Source organism: Rhinatrema bivittatum, chromosome 17, assembly GCF_901001135.1.
Source record: "Rhinatrema bivittatum chromosome 17, aRhiBiv1.1, whole genome shotgun sequence".
NCBI lineage: Eukaryota > Metazoa > Chordata > Amphibia > Gymnophiona > Rhinatrematidae > Rhinatrema > Rhinatrema bivittatum.
Genome location: NC_042631.1, coordinates 14327579 through 14339855, shown reverse-complemented (window position 1 = coordinate 14339855; position 12277 = coordinate 14327579). Strand labels below are relative to the sequence as shown.

The 12277-nt window shown below is 41.7% G+C and overlaps 1 pseudogene; it reads right to left on the bottom strand.

Annotated features, from left to right (window-relative positions):
- Nucleotides 1–5343: 5343 nt before the first annotated feature.
- Nucleotides 5344–8785, bottom strand: LOC115079468 (annotated as a pseudogene).
- Between the last annotated feature and the right edge of the window lie 3492 nt (nucleotides 8786–12277).

Below are 12277 nucleotides of genomic sequence, written 5' to 3'. Positions count from 1 at the left end.
GGTGTGGCTTAAAAGCTGGCAGCTGCTTTTCTGCAACTGTATCATTAGTAGAAACACAATTATGTCATCTGGTCTCATGATACAATGAGATTTCATCCTCGTAGGTTTCTAGCTCTGTTTTATTGGTGTGCCTTAATCCTTATACCCAAGGAAGTGAGAGACTGGCAGCCATCGCGTGGATCAGGCATGGTGCATCTCTATAATCTCTTTGCTCTGCTTCCTCAGAAGAAGTTATTAACTAGGCTGAATTGTGTGCTGTAGGCAAAATATTTATTCATAACTAAATTGAGACTACAAAATATATTCTATGTAGAAACTAAATTGGTATTGAAACCCAAAATCTGGATGGGAAAAGTTAGTGCAGTACGGAAAATTTGCAAAGCCATTTATACGGATAAAAAGCAATTTACACACATAAATCAATTGTCTGAAAGTTGCTGCCCTTCAATATGTGTAAAAGTGCTTTCTTGCTGCACTTAAAAGAGGCATTCCCAGGTGCACGTTTAGCTTGGGAGAGGAACATCCCATGTATTTTGGACTCCACACATGCTATTTGCTATGAAAGAAGTACCCGCACATAAAGCAGGTGCAAAGTCCACAGGTTAAATTGCCCAGTCTATGAGCCAATACCCAGCCTCTCCTTCTTTTGGTTTTCCTAGGGACTACTGAGTACAAATTACATCTTTGCAAATTAGCAAGAATACCAGTTAGTGATGGGTAAAGGATAAAACCTAGCTGAGAAACCAAGATACCAAGATTTGATTTGCACTCCTACTAGCTCTCATTAAACAACCTTGAGCAATTCATTTGACCTTCCCAAATTCAGGTCTTAAGCATATTGAGGCACTCACATAGAAACTCTAGAATTTACCTTGAGAAATGCTGCATCCATTGGCACCCCTACGGATATACAAATAAAAAGGATGGGGTTCTATGCTTAGAAGTGTAAAGGTCTCATTTCACTTCTTAAAACACCAGCAAGAACATTTATAATTTCTTGATCATATTTCAGTTTCTTAGTATTTGATGTTTTCCAATTAGTTTGCAAAATATAGACAAGGGCTCTGTGTCCTATGTAAAAAAAAAAATCACAGCTGTGTAAGGGCAGATATGGCAGGAACAGTATTCTGCAGATGCTAAATACTGGCATTGTTTAAAATAACTTATCCTGTGGATTTAGATATAAATCCAGTATCTCCATATGCTACTTCCAATTGTACGAAACCTATAACCTTATCTCCATGTCAACATTCAAGCAGTGTTTTGGGGGGTTTTTTGCCTTGATTTCCCTAGGATTCCATATGACTCAACTTAACACATTCAATATGAAAGGATAAAGAAAAATTTTCCCCTAGAACTACATAATTACTATTACTACTACTACTACCTTTACTTCACTTTTGTAGCACTACCAGGTGTGCACAGAGCTATGCAGACAGTTCTCGCTCCGTGGCACTTACAGTCTAGTTAAGACACAGTTACAAGACAGATAAAAGACTTTGGGATAAAATCAAGAAAGGAATAACTGGGATGAACCAGACAGAATTAATTGAGGAAACCTACAAGAAATTGGGCCTCCATTTCCAAAATGAATCTATATAAAAAGAGCAGGGAGGATAGGGCACCCAAAATGATAAAAGGGCATAGAACGGCTATCCTATGAGGAAAGGCTAAAGAAGTTAGGGCTGTTCAGTTTGGAGAAGAGACAACTCAGGGGGGATATGATAGAGGTCTACAAAATCATGAAAGAACATGAAAAAGTTAATGTAAATCGGTTATTTACTCTCTCAGGTAATAGAAAGAACAGGGGGCAGTCCATGAAGTTAGCAAGTAGCACATTTAAAACAAATTGAAGAACATTCTTTTTCACTCAGTACACAGTTAAGCTCTGGAATTTATTGCCAGAGGATGTGGTTACAGCAGTTAGTATAAGTGGGTTTTAAAAAAGGTTTGGATAAGTTCCTAGAGGAAAAATCCATAAACTGCTTTTAATTAATAAGCAATAGTGCTTGAGATTTAGTTAATGTTTGGGTACTTGGCAGGTACTTGTGACTTGGATTTGCCCTGTTGGAAACAGGATACTGGGCTTGATGGACCCTTGATCTGACCCAATATGGCAACTTCTTATGTAGGACTGTGAGACCTAAAGACTAATTGATAGAACCCCAGGTTTTCAATATGAACTTTAGACAGTAAAGGATTGAAGACAATGGGTCTTATTTAAAAAGGACTCTTTTGCATTATAGTTAATGATAGAAATTTTTGTTGAATGAGCCCTATGTACTTTAATCCATGGTAATTTTATACCGGTTTGCTGTGTTAGTGCACTGTTATGATGGCTGCACTGTTACAGCTGTTATAAAAGTTCTCTCGATATTTACTGTATCGAATGTGGCAGTTCAACACATGCAACCAAGAAAGTTTGAATGAGCCACCAGCAGCAGAGTCTCCTTCTATTACAGCAGCTCATTATCTGACAGTGAACATCACACAAAAATCCTCCAGCTAATGCCCAGAGGATCAGACGCTTTATGTGAGAAAATGTTTTCATGAAATGTAAGACGGGAGAAATGCTTCTGTGCCATTGTGATTTTTGATGTCAGGCTGTAAAATCATTAGTGAGATTTTATTGTTGATTCAGGGAACAGCAAAATGAGACTCTTTCTATCCCAGAGGAGATTTCTGCAAATGCCAGATAGCAACTGAAAGTGGAGAACATGTTCACTGTTAATAGGGTTTTTTTGCATGAGACTCCCAGGTGTGACAATTTTGTAATTTCATCCCTTGGAATTCACATTGTTATGGATAATTTTCAAAGTTCATTTTACATATTACTGAATAGGAAATATATAATTTATCTGGAATCCCAATGTTTTTTATTTAGTTAATGTTCTTTGTATATAGTATGAATATGTAATTCCAGACTTTATTATGGTTAAATATTCTAGGAATTTATTGCTGTTTTGACCAACCAATCTAGTTGTAAAAGCGGTATATAAACCCTTTTAAATAAATAAACAAAAAAATCTCATTAAAACTTAGGTGCAATTTCATTTCATTTATTTATTTATTTATTTATTTATTTATTTATTTAAAATTTTTTTATACCGACATTCGTTAGGAAAACATCACATCGGTTTCCATGTAACATAAAGTGGCCAACGGGGCTTTACAATGAAACTGATAGGAGAACTGGGTAGAGGGGAAGAGGGGGGAAAACAAAGGTAATACTGCGCAAATTGATAAGCGTAATAAAATGGTTAGATATATGCAATGAAAACGTTATATACAAGTGAATTATTTACAATAAAAAATTAGGGGAAGGGAGTTGGGAAGGTGGGAAGTTGGGAAGATTTTATATAAGTATTACATAATATAGATGTCAGGTACCTGGGACCTGGCTTGGCTACTGTTAGAAACAGTATACTGGGCTTGATGGACCATTGGTCTGACCCGGTATGGCAAGTCTTATGTTCTTATGAGGCCAACCCCAAACATCTGTGAGATTGCCCTAAACAAGAGCCTGTCCCCACACATCAGCAAACAGCTTCTTCCTATTCCTTTGAACATTTTCACACTTCCAAGGTCCCGAGGCACCAGGATCACTTCAGCCATGTTCAGCATTTAAAGACAGGTTGGCCTAAACTCTATGCAGCAACCAAACGCTCTTCTTGGCTTTCCCTTGTCATGCAGCCAGCCCTCTGTGAACTCTTTAAATTGGAGTGAATTTATTGGCCAAGCCTAAGAGGAGGTTTTCATCTCTAAGGGCCTTGAAGCAAGTCTTCCTCTCTGTCAGTGGAATTTTGGGACCCAAAGCTTCCAGATACATGCCTAAGGCCCAAGCGAGTAGGGATAGGCAGTTGCATAACAATAATCAATCATGGAATCGCACTGACAATGTTCTTTCAGTGATCGATTCGAGCCCCAAGTGTTAGCATATAGTGACCGTCTAGCGGGGATGGATACTTTGTAAAGGTTGAACGTACTCATTTATAAGCTATCTTCTTTTCTATAACAGTGCAATGGGACTCCTGCAATATATGCCATCATTATAGATATATTTCTGTACATAGAAAAATAATAAAATCTCTGACCATGACAACGCCTGGTCAGTGGGAAAGCCTTTGCCATGGGCATTCCGAGGTAGCGGAATTCGTTAACTAGTAAGGACATTTTCCACAGTACGGTACTGATGTGATTAACAAGCTGTTCAGACTTTTGATCCTGAGAAAAAACTGAAGACATAGCACTACTCATGTTTCAAAGTTTTTAGAAAGGAGGGCCAATGACTTGTCTGTGCTCGCCATGCACAGATATACACCTGCGTTAACTTTTGTATCCATCACTTCCTCCTGATTTCACCATGGAATAAAATACAATTAGTGGCTGATGTGGTCCATCATGGAGGCCTATTTGTGACATTTGCTCTTTTAGAGAAAAGAGTTGGGTTCTATTTCGGCATCTTTTATAAATTAATAGAAAATTTGGATTACAAAGTTTAACAGAATCCTCCTCAGAATTTCTTTTGAGCTGTTGTTTTATTTTTATTGTTCTTACTTGAATTTGCTATAGCTTCTGTCACGGTGATGTAATTCACCTTTTTCAAAAGAGCATAAGACTGGATCAGGCCAAAGGTCCATCAAGCTCAGCACCCTGTCTCCGGCGTGAACAGTCTAGGTCATAGGAACATGGCAGGATCCCGAAGAACAGATTCAATCCTCTTGCTCATAACCAGGGATAAGCAGTGACATTCCCAAGCAAACATGGCTAAGAGCAATTTATGAACTTTTTCCTCCAGGAACTTGTCCAAACCGTTTTTAAACCCAGCTATGCTGACTGCCTTCACCCCATCCTCTGGCAATAAACTCCACAGTTTAAGTGTATGCTAACAGGTAGATTTTAAAAGTCCTATGTGCGCCAAAACTGGGAGATACGTGCAGAAGTCGCACTCACGTGTCCCACGCAGATTTTAAAAGGTGAGCAAGTACGCTCGCATCTCCCATGATGTACCCAAATGGGAAGTCTTAAAAGGGGTGGGGTGGGGGCATGGGAAGGACATGGGCGTGCCAGGTCTGTAACCTGAAGTATGTGCGTAATTATTTACATGTACAAATGCGCGTCGGGGTCCCCAACCGCGTAATTCTACTTATTTATTTATTTAAAAACTTTTCTATACCATTGTTCAGTAAATTAACCATCACAACGGTTCACATAAAGGCACATATAGTAATAGAAATTAATTAGGATAGCTAAAACATTATAGACATGCCAGAAATATGCGGTAACAGAATTCTTTCAATATAAAACTGTTTGTTAATTATTGATTTTATTAGGCTGAGGTTACTATTGCAGTTCATCTATAAAGAGAACAATCTTAAGTGTATTTAAAGGTGGGAAAGAAAAGCACACACAGTAATCATCTTCAGAGTCACTGCCGAGAGCTGAGCACCGCACTTTGCTCATCAGCTGGTCCTCAATTTGCTTCCTAGGGTTTTCCTCCAGCTCGGCCTTTATCGCACCGGACTCTGAAAGCTTCCACTCCAGTTCATCTTTAGTCAGATTCATGCCTCCAAACACTAGCGGTCCAATAAACTGTGCCCTGATATCACCGTCAAAGTAGACAAAAACAGACGGTAGTTTCCTATCCGGGTAGTTGGGGATACAGGTTGTAGAAATAGCTTTGACAAATTTGACATCTTGAAATTTCCTTGCCAGTCCAGTGAAGTGCTGGTTTATTAGAGCACAGAGAGGAATTCCCTGTTTGTGTAGATGCAAAACCACCCATAGATGCTTTCCAGCTTTCGTTACTTCTTGAACATAGTCCTGTCCTGATATCTCCCACACTTCTCCAAATGTATTCTTCAGTTGGGCTGCTTGCCACCTGTGCTAGTCTTTGCTGTCTGTACATCTCCATGGCTCGTTCATCTTCCTCATTAAAGTCGTCTTCATTCTCTTCAAGCTCCTCCAAGGTCACGTCCTCGTGTGTTTTCACAATCGACTGCTGCTGCAGTAGCTTCTGCTATGGATGGTGTGTAAGTTTTAAAATAAAAAAATCACGGCTAGTCAGTGGGGTTTGAAGGGTCGGGGCTAATAGGGTAAAAGGGATGCTATCTAGCTGGGGGGGGGGGGGGGGTAGGAAGTCCTATCCTTTACTGGGGCAAACTGGGAATGAACTGGGGAAACTGGTAGCTGCATCAGCACATGTATCTACTAAAATTCCCCCCACTTATGCATTTAGAGACGGCATTTGCGCAGACATGCGCAAGTCCATATAAAACTATGCATACATGTATGCGTGTACAGCCGATTTTATAACATGCACACATATACGCTCGTATATTATAAAATGGCCGTATCCATCCGCGTGAGCCGGCATACGTGTGTGCATGTGCGCCTGCGCCTCTGTTTAAAAGTCACTGTCCCCGTGATTTGTTTAAAATGTTCTACCTGTTAGCTTCATGAAGTGCCTCCTAGTACTATATAGTACTACCTTCAGTTTTCTGATCTTGCTACAGTACAACTGTCCTATGCATTCTCTGTTGCTCTGGTTTGAAATTATTTGTAATAGGGAAATAATAGAAGAATATCTCCATACCATTTCTAGCAAATAATTAAAATATCAGAGCATTTATTTCAATAAAGCTAGGCCTCATTCAGCATTTGAATCCATCATCATTCTTCTTTCAGACAGTGCTTTGGTGTATAATTGTCCCAACGCCTTTCATCATCTGAAAGCTTTTGTCAGGATAGTGGAGGGTAGGCTATGTTTTGATACTCTGGAGACGGTGAATCACAAAGGAGGGCCACTGCTCTGGGAGGCAGAGAGTGGAATACCATGTCATGCTCATATCGCCCTGTGTAAAAAATGAATTCTGAGTCTAATGGTAATAAAAGCAAGGTTATAAAAACATATGTTCCAGTTGGCGGATTTAGCCTAAGGAGACAAGAATGTAGTTAATTATATTTTAAACCTTTTGAATGAAGACTATTAGAATTTTTCATTGGATTGAAAGAACAAATTTGAAATTATGTAAGGGTTAATGATCTGTATTTTTAAGTGGTTAACTAAGGCATTTTCAGTGATGAACTTAAATTATCTAAATCAATATTCACATAAGCAAGAACCCTCAGATTGATCTCCTGTATAATAACGGGAATATTACTTTCTTTTTTTCTAATATTATATGGATAACTCCTATTGGTAGCTAAGGGCCTGTTTACTAAGGCTTTTCTCCCATTTTTGAGTCTATGGGAAAATTGCTTAGTAAATGAAGTTCTGTGATTGTTTGAGGGAGGTGTTTTGTACTTCAGACCAGACCGAAATTGGTCCTAGCTAACAGCCAGGCCAATGTAATAAGATGCACGTTAAAACGGGCGCTGGTATTGAACTCCCATCTTCCTAACGGGCGCACAGCCCCTTCTCCTGGCCACCCAATGCTATATTTTAATGAGCTGCTGCCTTAAAAAGGGGCGGGGCTGGGGAAGAATTAATGTGTCCCTAGCGCTCAAATGCATCGGCTGCCCAAGAGACGTGGATGTCTGTCCATAATTGCAATGGGTGCTCAGTGCTAGTGTCTGTTTTATCCTGCTTCAGGTCGATTTCTGGACGCCAAATATACACGCACGCTAGCAAGGAGCAAAACTGGCCTGGAGCGTGTCTATTGTGCGTGTATATTATGCGTCCGGAATTTTTTTTTTTTTTTCATCAAGCTGTTACATTATTACCTGTATTCTTAAACACCGCAAGCAGTAGGTATTTAGGAATAAAGGCAGGATCCAAAACCGGGCACTATTTTTAAAATTTCTCCGGAGCTCTTGACTCGTAGATTGATTTAACACCAGCTCTGGGACTGGAGTTAAATTTGCTGTGTTAAAAAGTGCGTGTTGGACGCCTAGCAATTTTCTGAACTGGGGGGTAATGGCTAACAGCCTCATCTACATGGAATTTATATGTGATGAGCACTATTGGCTACACAGTTGTTTGGGTTCACATTTTGGACGCGCTAATCTCCGTATTGCATTAGGTGCTAGTGGGGCGTTGTCCGAAACCCATATAAACCTGTGCGCTAGGCTGAGTGCACTTTATTGCATTGGCCCCAGTAACAGGTACATTTTTAAAGCCTGGCGCACGCAAATACCAGGAGATACGTGCGCCAAGCGCATTTTCAAAAACAGGCCTGGCACACGCTTATCTCTCGGTACACGTGGAAGTGCCGGGGGTCTGTAAAAGGGGCGTGCTGGGAACGGGGTCTGGGCAGGTTGGAGGCTGGCGCGCGAAAACGTACTTCACCTCTTAAGAGGACGTGAGTTTAAAAACGAAAAAAATTAGCATAGTTAGGTGGGGATTAGGGGTCAGGGCGGAGAGGGGAAAAGGGAGAAAGGGTAGTTAGGGGGAGAGGGAAGTTCCCCTCAGTCCGCTTCTTAATTGGAGCAGACTGGGAGGGAACTGGGAATGGCCCGATTGCATCACCATGCTTTTTTTTTTTTAGAAAATCACCCCCCCCCCCTTGTGAGCACCACTATAAAATCGGATGCACATGTGTGCGCGGGTATCGCATTTTATAACATGCTCGTGGCAACGCGCACATGTTATGAAATCGGTGCATCCATGTGCATGCGCCTGTTTAAAAATCTACCCCAAAATGTGTCCCTTTCACCACTGGTAGATTCCTGCTACTGCTGCTGCTTTGGGTTTCCACCTCATTCAGAACCTGCCCCAAATGAGGCCATGGTGCCATCAACCTTCATTCACAGCGACCTGTTTATCCTTCCAATTTTTCTCCATTTCTGCTTCCTGTCAAAATCCATTGCTTCCTAAATCTGTCCTGGTGATCCCACAGCCAATCATGTATTCTATTTAAGATACTACGGATGTGCATCTGCTTCAGACTAATTGAACATCCAAACCAAAAAAAAAAAAAGGCTATTTTTGCTTTGTTCTGAATGGAACAAACAAAATATGGCTAAGCATAAAAATATTCAAAACATTTTTGGGTATTTTCATTTTGAGAACAATAAAGGTCCTCCCTGAAGCCTTCCGATCTTCTTCTGGCCCCCACTCTTGTCCTGTAAAAAAAAAAAAAAAAATTGTGGAAGTCACAGCCTCCACTATCTCCACTATCCCCACTCCATGCCCTCACATCTATCTTTTAAAACAACGCTAGCGGCCCTCAGACTGGTGCTAAAGTGATGTCACTTTGGTGCCATCTCAGGGATGGCCAGTGCTATTTTGTACATGGCCGTACCAACCTGAGGGCCATTATCAACATTTTTAAAGGATGGAGCATGAGGGTGGCAGTGAGTGGGCATCAACCCTGCCCTTTTGACCTATGGACCCCCATAGGTGCGGTAAGTGAGGGTCGTGGGCCCCAGGAATGGGAGTCGGCAGGGCCAGGGAAGACCCAGAGGGCTCAACTCAGCTCAGTTGGGTAGGACTGGTCTCTGGGTTGTCTTTCAGGGTCAAGATGGGGTTGCAAGGTCTCAAGGAGACCTATTTTGTTTTTGTTTTTTTATGTTTAATATATTTTTTCAAATTGTAAAACAAACTGAAAAAAAAACAAACAAACATTAAACAAATAGAAAAACGAAACCCCAGAAATAAAAAAAAAAAAAAAGAACCAAAATTTAAATGTTTGCCCTGCACATCCCTAAAGGACATTGACAGTGAGCGTGAATGAAATACCTCTTCATACGTTGGCGACACAGGGGCGGATTTTCAGAGCCCTGCTCGCGTAAATCCGCCCAAAACCGGGCGGATTTACGCGAGCAGGGCCCTGCGCGCCGGGAAGCCTATTTTACATAGGCCTCCCGGCGCGCGCAGAGCCCCGGGACTCGCGTACGTCCCGGGGTTCTCGGAGGGGGGCGTGTCGGGGGCGGGCCCGGTCGTCGCGGCGTTCCGGGGGCGTGTCGGCATCGTTTTGGGGGCGGGTACGGGGGCGTGGCTACGGCCCGGGGGCGTGGCCGCGCCCTCCGTACCCGTCCCCAGGTCGCGGCCCGGCGCGCAGCAGGCCCGCTGGCGCGCGGGGATTTACGTCTCCCTCCGGGAGGCGTAAATCCCCCGACAAAGGTAAGGGGGGGGGTGGAGACAGGGCCGGGTGGGTGGGTTAGGTAGGGGAAGGGAGGGTAAGGTGAGGGGAGGGCAAAGGAAAGTTCCCTCCGAGGCCGCTCCGATTTCGGAGCGGCCTTGGAGGGAACGGGGGGAGGCAGCGCGGCTCGGCGCGCGCAGGCTATACAAAATCGATAGCCTTGCGCGCGCCGATCCAGGATTTTAGTGGATACGCGCGGCTCCGCGCGTATCTACTAAAATCCAGCGTACTTTTGCTTGAGTCTGATGCGCAAGCAAAAGTAGGCTGATCGCGCTTCTTTTAAAATCTACCCCCCAGTGTAGGCAAACTTATCTCATGCATATTCATTGTCAATATCCTGAAAACCCAATGGTTATGGAGTCTCCAGGACAGGTTTGGGAAGCCCTGGTCTAGCCCAAACATTACAGTGACAGTCCCATAGCTTAGCAGTATGGACCACGGTATCTTCTAGAACATGGCATCAATGTAATCTGGAGCATAGCCAGAAGGTGTCTCTGAGCACTGGTTATGGTTTCTTCCTAATTGCCTTCTATTTTTTTTTTCTGACCACTGCTTCTGCTCAGAATGGCCTATATTAACCACGAATTTTCTAGATATGTTTAGTAGCCTCAGCTCGTGGCACCAGTGCAGTGTGTACAAATTTAATGTGATGGGCATGGTAAAATATAACACCTGAGTACGTTATCCCAAGGACACTGCTGACCTGAAGGAGCAGAAGTGCACTAGGCAGAGCAGTAAGAATTACCCTGTGCCGTGCTTGAAACATTTTCAATTAAAGGGAAGACTAAAGCAGTTCAGGTTTCCTTTAATGGAATAAAATAGGGAATCATGATGATTTAATTGAAACTATGAAACTGTGAAGTAGAATATCTTGCTGTTAATTTGACAAAGCTTTCAGTGTTAAACAGGATCAGGCATTTGCGGCAAACCACATGTGTTCAGTGCAGTTTGTAAATTTGTATTATTCCTTGTTTGTCTCCTGATAATGCCAGCAAGGATTCATTCTCTCCACCTACTCTGTAGATGGTAGAGCAACGCTAATTAATTCTATGAAAGTGGATATTAGTCCGTAATGGGGCTTGCAATTAATCCACTATTTCCATAATTTTATTGAGGTACCTCCTAAGGAGAGCTGTGGGAACTTTAAAAATATATATAGATTCACAAACGGATGAACCTCCAAGGAAATTTCTGGTTCATTGAATAAGTTCCTCAAACTGTTTTGTTATGGGTTTTTGTTTTTTTTCAAACCTGATGTAAATTTCTTGAATTGGTGATTTGGAACTGGATTATGAGCAGGTTTGCCCAAATCTCAGAGTCGATGGACTCCAGGTTCCATGCAAATTCCCTTGAACTGGAAAATCCAAGTAGAATCTAAGACTTCCCTGTGGAAAATGTTGAAGAGCTTCCCAAACCTAAGGAAAATCCAAAGATTTCGTCAGACCCAACCTGGTTTGACCTTTAATTTTCTACACATTTCTAGTAGTTAAGTGAATGGTGAGGGAGATCAAAGATCCTAAAATAATTCAATACAAATATTCAAGCAATCAGATTGCTCATCTTTTTAATTCATGGGTGCCTTTACTGCAATTTTAGGGGATAAATTACTACTTTACGCACAGAAATGGGGTTTTGAAAGATTACCTGCCAGATATTTTAGAAAGAATGTAAAAACAGCATATTTGAGGAGGCTTTTAGGAGATATGTTTTACTTATTTTACTGTCACTAGCATATTTTATTGTACCTGGGTTTTGTTTTTTTTTGTGTGTGAACATGTTTCTACATATGTTGAATTTTATGAAAGTATTTGTTGTACAATACATTGGGCAATAAACTTGAATAAGTGCAGAATATAAGAAGTTCTAAATAAATGTATATGCGAGTAAAACTTGTGCACATATGATGTGTTCACGCACAAGCTCACCTAGACTGCGCAGGAGAGGCGTTCCTGGGGGTGGGATATGGGTTGAGTTTTCATGTACAAGTTTCTCAGTATTAAAAAATGCTCATGGAAGTTCACACAGGAAATGTACGTGCTCTGAATAGCAGGTTCGTATCACATAAAACAAGAACGCACCAGCTAATCAATGGATGAATGTGCATGCCACTACCAGAATGCCTTTGAGGGAATGAAGCTTCTGCTTTCCAGGAACTGTCATGCATTTGGTGCCGACAGAAAACATATTTGAAA